Here is a 13,166-nt window from a genome sequence, read left to right as displayed (position 1 = left end):
ATGTGACAACATAGATGGCTACAGTCTGCTGTGATCAGGACTTACCGGGATGCTACGGAGACCAGCGAAGGTGGATATTAGATCTTTGTTTACAGGTACTCATTGGAATTTTACTGGAGAAGGAGACAGATCACCTGGCAACAGATAAGTATGTGTGAGTGTGGTAGGTGTATGTAATAAAGTTATACTTTCTATGGTGTGTGTGTTGTGAATTTTTAACTATTATTTTTACAGTGGGGGTACGGGTACCAGCCGCCTGCTGACACTTGTAGTGCCACAAGTGCCAAAGGGCAGGCATGCTGTCACCTGTAGTTCCATGGTAAAAAACAATAGTTTCTAATTTTTAACACTACTATTACCGCCGTACCCACAGTTCAGGGGTGCAGGGAAGAGCTCCGGGCTTCAGGTTAAACATGGGGTGCTCAGGAGAGGGGGGACGAGTTTTGTCCATTCTTGTGAGAGTTTTGAAACTCACTAGTGAAATACTACTCAAGTTTGGCCGATGGTGAATTGAAGAGAGTTTGCTAACTCTCCAGACTTTTCCTGTAGCAAAGGAGATTTCTCTCCCAAGTTTGACATTAGTAAATTTACGAGTGGGAAAAAATGGCCAAACTCTCCAGAGATTGCTAATTCAACCAAACTCGATTGTTAGAAAATTTACCCCAGTGTGTAAAATAGAATATATTGATTTCATTAATGTTAAAAAACTATACAGTTAATAAAGTATAGGTAAAGTATAGAAATTAAAAAGGTGACCTATTACCAGTATACAACATGTAAATCACACCATCATCAACCATGAAATAAAACTGATTGAGATTGTTACCTAATTTTGGGAGTTATTAGGCTCAAAGTGTGGCTCCTCTGTGCAGATGAACTTATGTACAACTACACATAAAGGGCTATTATTATATTCAGGGGGATACGGCTTAGCGTTTTACTCCTCCTGTAAACTCTACGTATATAGTAAATTGAATAGAGACAACTGTCTTCTGGTTCCTTCAAAGTCTACATTTAATGGGTCATGCTAAGCAAAGTTCATACATGCAAACCACAGTGATTTGTACTCTAAAATAAAACACCCTAGAGGCACACACTGCAGTGTGTAAGTATCTGAATCTGGGTGCATGCGATGAAATGGTGCTTCTTTCTTCTGACATGAGAAAAAGTGTGGCGAGATGAGTTGTCTCCATGTGTATCGTTTCTCTCAAGGGTTCCTTAAGGCTGAGGGTCTGCTGGGAGACTTCCTGTCATGGCTGTATATAAGCACTGCATGGCTCTCGATGGGATCAATGGTTCTGTGCTCTATGTGTTTTGTCTGACAAGGCTTCTTCAGGAATGCAGATAATCGATTCCTCAGCCTGGGTCCTCTATTTATTGTGGTTCTACAAGTCTATTGTTTCTGCCCTTTTGATGCTGACGTATGGAGAAACATAGCAGGGTTTTCAAGGTTGCTAAGGCCAAGGGTGGAAGTAGCTTGGAGGATTTCAAGTCTTATGGGAATTGGCTAACAGGTTTTTATATTTTTTCTGCCTGTTACCTTGAGATGCACCTGGAGGAACCCATTTTAATTATATGCTACCTTCATTTGGTACACAGTATGCAGCAGTCCTTCAGCAGCATGACTTTGTGCATTTATGATGAAGAAGTGAGATGGTAGGCCAGTTGGACTTTGGGTGCAAGGATGTGGAGGTGTGGCTGGAGGTCACACAGCCTTCGCATGCTGCACCTAAAGTTTCTGGTCCTGGCAGAGTGAATGCACAACATGCTTCTAAAGGCAGATGCTTTGCGGTCAATAACTCCTCTGCATGCAGGGCCACATGTGCAATTTTCAACACCTCTGCCTGCAAAACAAAGGTGCTCACCCAATGTCCAATGTTTCAGGTTTTGTGCCAGCAGCGATCCGGCAAACCTGCAAGTGCTGCCAGTGCTAAGTAAGGCACCTTCTCCTGTCTGCCTTGTACCAATGTCCAAATGGTTGGATTGGTATCCGAACAGGATGCAGCGTTTTTGTCATATGGTTTTAGTTTTGGGTTCCATTTGCCAGTTAGCGGTTTCGTGGACACAAATTCTCCCAAGAACCTGTAGTCTGCTTTTGAATTGCTTCAAGTAGTTAAGGATAAGGTTGCCAAGGAGGTGAGGGTCGATCGTATTGCATGGCCTTTTTCCTGAACCAGCGCTTGGCGATCTTGTTCTTTCCCGGGTCAGTGTGGTTCCTAAGAAAATTTCTTTCTTATCCAGCATTGTCGTCAGTTAATGATGCTATACCTGCTGAATTTTGTTCAGTGGTATACCAGTCTTTAATTATGCTTTGATCATTTTTCGGTCTTATGGCCCCGGTGCTCTCATGGCTAAGGTGGTTGTTGTATCAGCTTTCTGCTTACTTCCCTTGCACCCTGACTCTTTCAGTTTCATGGGGTTTCAACTTAATGATGGATATTACATTGACAAATCTTTGTCTATGGGGGGTTCGGTGCTTTTTTTGATGCTTTAGCACCTTCCTCCATTGGTGCGTGGATCATGCGATAACACTATTTTGATCACTTTCTGTGCGTAGGTCCTTCTGGCTTGGATATAAGTGGTCAACTTTTGTTTTCGTTGCAAGCCTTATTTTTTTATTTTGGTGTTCCTATTGCTGTTGACCATATTGAGGGTTCTGTTTCTTGCTTGTTGTTTCTCTGTATCAAAATCAATACCTGCGCTGGGTATTGTCATCTTTCTCTGGCTAAGGTAGACAAATTTTGCTCTGTCTTAGCGAAGTGCACAGTGGTGTGTAAGATCACTCTATGCTGGGCCCAATCCCTATTAGGTCTGTGGAACTTTGTCTGCAGGGTTATACCTAAGAGTACAGTTTTTTGTTGGAAGCTGGAAAGAGCCACGGCCGTGGTGCTAGGGCTCACCATTTGATTTGATTGTCATCAGAGATTAAGCAGGACCTTTCTGTTTGGATCTCATTTCTCGTGGAGTTAAACGGTGTTCAGTTTTGCAGTTATTCACAGTTGCAGCAGGTTTTCAATTGAATTATAACATAATATTCCCTTAGCAGATTTTTTTATTTGAGTTCACTCGTTTTTCCCTAACTTTGGACCTGCTGCATCAACTTGTGCAAATGCACTCAGATTTACTTCAAGGAGCATGGGGTTTCCAAGCATGCGCAGGACAGAGTATAACTGGGCCCCATCAAGTTGGGTTTGGGTGCAGGGATGCAATTCAGGTCTTCTGGGCCCCCTCACCATTCTGCTGTAAAAAAATAAGCACGATGATGCCACTCATGCATGGTAGCTAAGTCCGGTGGCCATCTAGAACAGGAAATTAAACCTCCTATGAGGAAGAAAATGGTGTGTGTGCAGCAGCACTCTTCATTACATATAACCATAATATAGCTGGTCGCAAAGTATATTCAGGAGTATTAACAACTCATATTATCATATCAGTACTTACATACAGTAGTGATACAAAGTAGAACATTACATATGTACAATTACTACCAAGCTGAACATAATTTGACATAACATAATTTGAATTTTCTTGCTACTGCTCACTGGTATCAGGCCAGCAGAAAGAAAGCTCTTGCAACATCACAGCATAAGCGTTAGGAGATGTACTAAGCCCTGAAGAGTGATAAACTGGAGAGAGAGATAAAGTACAAGCCAATCCGCTCCTAACTATCATGTTACAAGCAGTGTTTGAGAAATGACAGTTAGGAGCTGATTATCTCTATCCACTTTATCACTCTCCAAGGCTTAGTACATCTGCCCTTCATCTGAATAAAGGAACTATTGTCCCTCCCATACTCTTTGGAGCTGGGGAATGGTATAAAGGCTATAAAAGTATTCAGTGTTATTCCTCCATTGAGCAAGAGGCAAGGTGTAAGATTAAACAAATGATGGTACTCCCTCAGCTTCTTACTAACATCCCATTACTATCTATGGACTCCAGAGCATCATTTTATGGTGGCTCATACATATTTGTTCTGGATGTCTCCACTATATACTTCTGAGCATGTGCATGGTCGGGTTCATACGCAGCAAAACACTATTCAGAAATTTAGCTTTGGATCACTGCTTATGAACCAGATAGACTGGTATCACTGGGCCCCCTCTTATTACTGGGACCCAGCTGTAGTTATGTTACTGCTCAGGACTAATTTAAGCCATAAGAGGTTAGAACCCAGGCAGTATATTAGAAGAAAAATTTTAAGTGAATTTTATTGATAGAGTTGGTATTAAAATTTTAGAATTCTTACATTATTATTTGAAGTTGGTACTTAACATTGACAACGCAGAGATGTGAACTTTATTATACGAGGGTTGTTCAAAAAGTAATGCCTATATGCTCACAACTCAAATTTTATTATAGATACAGATTTGAAAATTTGCAGTAAAATACTTTGAAGTCTTAGTAACAGAATGACTCTACTCAAAAAATTCACCATCTGCCCTCAAACATTTTCTCCACCTCTCAACCCAAGCTATGAATCCACTTTGGAAAAATTCCAGTGGTTGGTGTTTGACCCAGGAATGTATGGCATTTTTAACAACCTCTATGTCTTCAAAATGTTGACCACAGTAACAGTTTTTGAGAGGGCCAAACAGATGAAAGTCAGAAGGGGCCAAATCAGGACTGTATGGTGGATGTGGCATTATTGCCCACCCCATTTTGGCAATGGCCGCAGATGTTGCCATCGAAGTGTGAGGTCTGGCATTGTCATTGTGTAAGATGACATTTGACAATCGCATTGTTGACCTTTTTTGCGGATGGATTCTTTCAGCTTCTTAAGTGTAATAATGTATTGATCACTGTTGATTGATTGGTTTTGTTCCAAGTAATCGATGAGAATAACACCTCGGCAATCCCAGAAGAATGTGGCCATGACTTTGTTTACGGATCGCTGTAATTTAAACTTTTTTGGCCTAGGTAAACTTGGGTGTTTCCATTGCTTCGATTGGGCCTTTGTTTCTGGGTCATAAAGGAATACCCAGGTCTCATCTCCTGTAATGACACCAAAAATGTCTCAGGGTTGGCTTCAAAGTTGGTGAAAAAAGGTCATTGCACACTTTCACCCTCTGGGCCTTATGATCCCTGGTTAATTGCTTTGGAACCCATTTAGCACACACTTTACAATATCCCAAATCATTGATTAGTGTTTCTTCAGTTCCATGGCTACATTCAAGTTCATCACTGATATCTCTGATGGTCACACAATCGTCTTTCTGAATCATGGCATCGACTTTGTGTCGGTTCTCTGCTGTCACTGCAGTTGATGGTCTTCCACCACGAGGTTTGCCGCACACGGATGATTCTCCCAATTGAAAATGCTTCATCCACCTTCTGACATTGCTATAGTTAATTGCACGCTCACCATACACTTTTTCAGTCTTCTGTGGATTTCGGTAGCACTGCAGCCTTCTTTTTCCAGAAATTCAATGACAGCTCTTAGTTTCATCTTGGATTCCATGGTATTTCTTGGACTACCTAAACAAAACTACATATCTAGTTAGCAGACATATTAATCTACAAACTGACAAAAGTTTCAAATAAATGTTGCATATTATTTCAGAGTTATGAGCATTTAGGCATTACTTTTTGAACAACCCTCGTAAATTATTTGAATTTTGTGGAAAAATTGAGATTTATACTAGAAGAAAACTACTTTTGGTCAGATGGGAGTTTTTGGCAAATGTTTGTTATACATTTGGCATAACAGTGGTGCACGCAGGGGGTGTTTCTGATAGCCAGGAGCCCTCCCTGGTGGACCATTATTTTCTGCGATTAGACTTACAATGGCTGACCTTGCAATGATGAGGATCGAATGTCTCAAATGTTTTGCCGATGTTTGGGGGAGGAGGAAGGCAGGATCATTTGAATGGCTTCCACCTACATAACAGATATGTGAAATTTTCAGTTAAATCCCCTTGTATTAAAAACACACATTTCTCAGCAAACCAATTGCTGGAATTGTCAGTGTAGACTATATCAATTTGCAACTACAGTAAGTTGTAATCTATTTTCTGTGACTGTGTGTGGCTGCTCACTGAAAGTAAGTATATATATATATATATATATATATATATTTATACACATGCATATATATCTGCAGTAGCAAGTAGCAGAAGCAAGTGTCCTCCAATACATAACATTCCCAAAGGAAGTTTAGCAAATTCACATAACTAAACATGGTGAAGGGAGGTTAGCAAATTCACATAATGACACGGTGGCACTCTTTAAAAAAACCAGGAGCCAGAAAGCAAAGGTTGACTCTTTATCAACGTTTCACTGTTATTTAAACATTTTCATCAGGATGCACTGTTTGTAATGCATTTAGTTATAACAAGAATGTACATACGTGTTAAGATCACATTTGATGCTACTTTTGTTTCTAAATTATAGCTCAATAGGAACCTAGACACACAAAAAGAATGTAGCTCTACAATAATCCTCTCAAAATATATATTTAGAAGCAACTGCAGAAACCAGTAGTTGTGATTTAGTCTAATTAAATATATTGATATTTATTAATAAGAAAAAAATATTTAAATTCATTAAGACATATTAATTATATTTACATACATTTTGGATATGATATAGAATAAATCCCTCATAGTATTCACTTTAATTAGCTCTTTATGTTTATTATTAATCTCTAATAAAAACATGTGAGAAACACATACTGTAGTACAAAAACAGTTACAATACTGTAGGAGAGAGTCAAGGAGATGTACAGGTAAAGTACTAGAGCAGGATATATCAGTCTAAAATGCATTACATAAGGATTGCCATATGTATTAGAAAGGTCTGCAGCAGATATCAGAGATATCATGGCACAACAAGTCCCATAGAGATCAGTGGAGCTGTGATGTGCCCATATGCATCCAGCTCCGGTAAGTCTAACTTCCCAGAGCTTGTGACCAATAGACTATGCCATATATAGATGGCATTGCCTGTTGAAGCCTATGGGCCTTTTTTCACAGCAAAATCATGGGAAATGATCTGAAGGTTCCCACTCCCTTCCCTTGAAGATTGCGTTGTTCAAAGGCCAGCATGTGCACTAGGACCCCCTGGTCTAAAAGCCTTCTCATTGCTGGGACAGCTGTATATCAAAGAGCTGTCCCGCCACTAGTGAACTGCATAAAATAATAAAAAAATGCCCCTCCTGTTTAATTAGTTGAGAAATATAAATAGAACTGGCAACTGTTTTCACCACTCTGGTATGTATATATCATTTTCCAAGGGTTTCCACACATCCTAAACCACTCAGAGGGATCCTTGACGCAATTTAAGCTCAAAGTATCCAATCAGTGGATATCATTAATTATTACAAAGCTGTGCTTGTCTTATATGTTTATTAAAATATAGTGCAATTATCAAAATAACAATAATCAGTAAAAAACTGCAATATATATATGGCATAAAAAATTATAAAGCATATTCTTATATAGTAAACAATATAAAGTATATGTAGTGTAACAATAAAAAAATATAACAAACTCATATTTTATTATAAGGATCTAACATTGTAAAAACATAGAAGACTCAAATAATATATAAAATACAAACACCAATTAAATCAATGATTGATGATCACAACAACTTTATCATCCAAACTTGGATGATAACAACAAATTAATTTTGTATTTCTATAAACACTATCTAATGTGTCTTCAATCTGGTTTTGTATAAAGAAAAAAAAATTATATTCTGTTCTAATTGAGTATAGAAGTGAGTACAAATACAGGCTGCTCTCTCAGTAACACACATCACACAGCACCTGTTTACATTAATTGCGGATTCAAAAGCCTTTATTTAATTAGCTCCATGAACTAATATAAAAGTATATAAAAGCATGAAAATACAGACACAAATATGCTATAGTATAGTAGAAAATAAATTATATTCAGAGATAAATAAAAACTTACATTAAAAATAACGGAAGAGATCATAGAAAATAATGGATATATCAATAAGAACCTAGAAATAAATTTATCAGTTTTATAACGATGAATAAATAGAGAAACTGCCATTATACTGTATCAAATGAGATTGTAGGTATAAATGCAGTTTAGGGGTGGATATATGAAATGGTATACAATACGGGCCTATTTATCAACACCATTAAGCAGATAAAGAGCTAAGTAGCTGACAGGGAGAACGTGCAACAAACAGACTGGCTGAGACTAGTGGTTCCATGCAGAGAATCCCGCTGAAGTCAGAGGTGAACTTACCTTTTGGGAGGGAAGTAGCATCCTGACTCATTATACTACATTGGTAAAATACTGTAAAACCATTTATATGTCCATAAGCAATCATTGTTGTGGAACAGATATAGGGCCTGATTCAGACCCACTCGCGAGCGGCTGTCCGCTCGCAAGTGGGTCGATGGTGCACATGCGCGAGACGCGACGAGCGAAGGACTTTCCTTCGCTCGTTGTGTCTGATCAAAGGGGACGTGCTGTCGATGTTGATTGACAGCATGCCCCCTTTGGTGGGCGTGCCTCCCAGACGGAGGCGTTCCCAAGGGAATGCCTACCATCAGAAGCCGGCCCCACTGACATCACTAGTGATGTCAGTGGGAGTGATTTTGGCTCTGATAGAGCCAAAATCACTCCGGGCCTTGCGATTGAGAAACTCAACCGCAGGCTTCGGCTCGCAGTGGCGATGGTCGCGATGGTCAAGACCATCGCGACCATCATCCTGCATGCTCGTATATGCTGTGGGTGGTGACCCACAGCTATACGAGCATCCAGGAGGACGCTCCATATTTATGGAGGTGTGCCCTGATTCAGAGCGAGCGCTCTGGTCAGAGCGTCCGGCTCTGAATCAGGGCCATAGTTTGTGTTACCTTTATATACAGTGAACAATATATCAGCACTGCATCGTTGCTATCTAACTCCTAGTTGTATATACTTTAAGGGCCACAATGTACACATGACGGATCATCAGATTTTATAGTGTTGTGGACATTGGTATAAGTTAGAACAATTTATATTATGTTTATGTGAATATACAGTATTTGTGTATTTTATGTATTTAAAATTTGTCTTAAAGTAACATTCTGTAGTTTCAAAGTGATAGTTCATTAGTGATAAAGCTACCAGTAATTGTGAGACTGCATTTAAGTTATTGTGAACTTAATGTACTGTACATGTAAATCTCCTTTCATTTATTACAACAGTCTCACTGACCCATTCCAGTTCTCACCTGGGGTCATTTACATTAAACATTCCATTCTTGTGTATGCTAGCCTGGTTGTACATTTACAGTGCCTAGACAATGACCCTTGCCTCTCTGCAGGGGCGTGGTCAGAGTTGGAAGTTACCACTGATCAAAGAAGCCAGAAGTTCGATCTATCAGAGAGGTAACTCCAACTTGCACCCACTCCACACCATCTGTTTCCTCACCTTAACCCAGATACCACATTATCGCATTAGTGATAACTTCAAGCCTAACTAATTGAAGCTAATGTCCCTGCATGTGAGTAAAGGTAGATCTGAGCTATCGATAATTTATTATCGCTGCAATAAGTGGTGATAAGAAATTATGATTGTCAGGTCTAAAACCCGATAATTAAAAAATATGCCTCATATTCTGAATTGCCCATATTCTTGAATGTATTATATTAGCATGTTTACTCTGGACACATATGCATGTGTTGTCAGTTATAAAGGCTAACACTCATTTTTATAAAAGATGAAAATATATCAAACATTAGATTCTGTTTAAATGGACAAATAAGAGCACAGTTCTGATTGTCCAATGTCTCAGTATTTCTTAGGTAACAGATGAGAGAAGTGTGAGATTGTTAGTTCCATTTAATTAAAGTGTGCTATGTTCTTTTTAGTCCTTGGTTGGACTTTGTTGAGACCCCTCATAGTATATAGGGAAAGGAGAGAAAGCCAGATGCTAAGAGCAATTTGGGAGGCCAGGGGGCTGTTCTGGGGCTTGATTGCAGTGTAGTTGTAGGGAATCCCCTCCTACCTTTCTTGATAGTGAATCTTGAGTGCCACTACTCATGCCCTGCCTGATTACCTCATCTGAATAGGGTACCTTGTAGATCAGAAGCTGCATAAAACTAAAACATGCTGTTATATCATTGGGGATATTAATCCCCTACATGTTTGTCTGTTGGCACCAGAGCTTCTCAGTTATGTCCATAAATCCTTTGGGTATGTTTCCTTTGTAATGTGGGCTAAAAACCAATAGTGGTGGTTATTCTCTTCCAAATGAATCCTCAATCGGAATTTCCAAGGTAAAAAGATGACAAGAAAATGGCAGTTTGTATGATATATATTTTCCTAAAAACAAAAGATGATAGTGTATCTTCTCAATGAGTAGTTTAGCATCGGACTCAAAAAGTAACAATAATTGGAAAAAACATCAGTATAGTGATTCTTTGTGGGGCACTCTTTTGTATATAAATGATTTGTTAGTATAATTAATAATTAGCTGTTAATATATTTCCAATAAAAAAATAGGGTTTGTTGTGCTCATTTATAAAATATCTAATCAAGCTCCCTTAGCAATTAATCTCATGACGTTATAAAAATATATCTATTATAAGAATTAGCATAAAGTATGTGGTGACTATGCTTGTTTGAATTCATATGCTCATCTAGCTCCTGATGGGTAAATAATATATTATAATAACAGGGTCAGGTACAGTTCGTATGACATATAAAAATAGTAAATAATAATTGGAAATAACTCATAAATTAGAACTGTATGTAATGATAATCATTTGGTCATTTAAGATGAATCTATACATTGAGTGTGATAATAACGTGTCTGCTGAGTATCATCCCAAATTCATATACAATGCGTGGCCACACAAACACATATGCAAATGATCCCCGGCTTGTAACAAATTATTCAATGCTATTGCCGAGTTGGATACTACCTGAATGTAACCAAAAATATATATATACACATGAAATGCTAACAGAGTACTCTGAAAAAAGGGGAGAAGAAAGACCTCCCTGTAGGCGTAAAAATATCCCAGATGACCTGATACTGATTTATATCAGGATAACATTCCCTGATGACATAATTAAATAGTATAACATACTATGGGCAGATAGTATCATGTTGTGTCACTTAACCCCATAGAAATTTTAATAGTAAGTACGGAGTACAAGTACCTGGTCCCCTCTGCTGTCCAGGGTCTTCTATGAGTGGACACCGGGATGAGAGAGGGATCAGGAATAACTCCTATAGAAAATAAAGGGAGAGGTGGGGGACATCGATCCGTACGTGGTGTTAGGCAGTATCTGTTGCTGAAAGCATTGCAGAAAACTGAATGCGCCACCGGACCAGGTCAAGACCCACCCGAAGAAGAGTACCTGAGTTAAAATGACCGAAGGATTGTGCCTGACACCCTGCTGCCGTGCTGCTCCATCCTGCAGTGGGGAGTGACTAACTGGACATGTGTTTCACCACAACGAGCTAGCCTGATGCTGCATATGCAGGTCTCTCTTAAATAAGCTTCTAATGTTGGATTATTCACAACATGTGAGAATGGTCTGGATAATTAACCAGCAGTTTACATAAATTATAATAAAAACAATAGAACAAAAGTGTTCTTATATCATCATATACAGCAAGTGTGGAAAACTATTTGCTGTGTTTAGAATGGTATAATAGAAATGTAACATTCATCTTGTAAGCTTGCTCAAACGTTTAAAACAACATAAATTGGCAATTAAATAATCAATTAAATAATCATGTGATCCAAATTTGTTAGAAAGAGAGAGAAAAGGGTTTTGCAATGGTATCCTATTCTTGGACATTTAATATAATTTGCATCTAATGCAATCTTACTTTCTGTTATTGGTCACATGTAATATAAATAGCATGGGACTGGATAATCTCCGGCCTAGCTACTCAATGCAATTGTAGATTAGTATAAGTATTGCATACTGTACTAACACATAATTAATATGTATTCAACCTATAAAGGTATCTTTTAGGTATTCTCCTGTAGACCCCAACACTGTTACATCATAGGGTTCTTTTCTCCGTAGTGTATGAATGTATCCTCAAATGATATCCAGAGGTGGAAGATGGATATGGGGGGAAGGTTAAAGGGAAAACAAATAATTGTATAATATGTCCAATGTAAGAGTGACAACACTTCTGGTGTATATAATTACTAATGAGGCTTGCGTCTATCACCCTATAGGGGTATAGTTAATTAATGTAGCATACTCACACAATAGTGGTATATGCCAAAGTAATAAAGGTATCTTTACTGTATCCCAGTAATTATTTCATGTATCCCCAGATCTCACATATAGATGCAAATATGTGGTCTCCTACCAGGTATCAAACAAATGAGATACTCAATGATAAAAGATCTAGTGTTACTGAGGCATAATTCAATATGCAATTCATGCACAGTAAGCAATTCATATGCAAGATGTAAATGTCCTGTGGAAAATAACAGTCCAGCTAAGGTGTTTTTACCGGCTCTGTGGAATAGTTGAATGGAATCCTTAATTAGCAGTGGTCCAATGCTGTAACGGAGTCCAGCACAGATATATACAGAATCCTAAGACACGGTCCTGAAAGTCATATGCTGGTAATCCCAAATAATGGACAGTAGCATTGTTCGCATAGAGAAGCTTTGTGGTGCCAAGATTGCATTTCGAAATACCATAAAAGACATAGGCTCAGATTTATCAATGGGTGAAATTCTAGTTTTCACTCTTTACTAGTCTTAAATGGTGTTCCAACCAATCAGCTTCTAATTGTCATTTTTCAAACACATAACAGTTTGGAGCTGATTGGTTGGAGCACCATTTAAGATTAGTAACGAGGGATAACAATAATATCACTCGTTGATAAATCTGGGCCATAGGGGGAAATGTATCAAATCTTGGAGAGAGATAAAGTGGAGAGCTATAAAGTGCCAACTAATCAGCTCCTAATTGTTATTTTTCAAACACATATAAAGTGCCACTTAAAAGCTGATTGTTTGGTACTTTATCTCTCTCCACAGCTTGATATTGTACTCCTCCATAATATTAAAATTGTTTTCTAACCCACTCTAAAGGTGCGTACACACGGTGCGATATCTATGAATGATAACGATATCGTTCAATGATATATCATTCATATTGTTCATTTTATGCAGTGAATGACCAACGATGCACGTTCCCACATGAATGATA

This window comes from Taudactylus pleione, unplaced genomic scaffold (assembly GCF_031769625.1).
Source record: "Taudactylus pleione unplaced genomic scaffold, aTauple2 ptg000201l, whole genome shotgun sequence".
In the NCBI taxonomy this organism is placed as follows: Eukaryota; Metazoa; Chordata; class Amphibia; order Anura; family Myobatrachidae; genus Taudactylus; species Taudactylus pleione.
Note: the sequence above shows the minus strand (reverse complement) of the source record.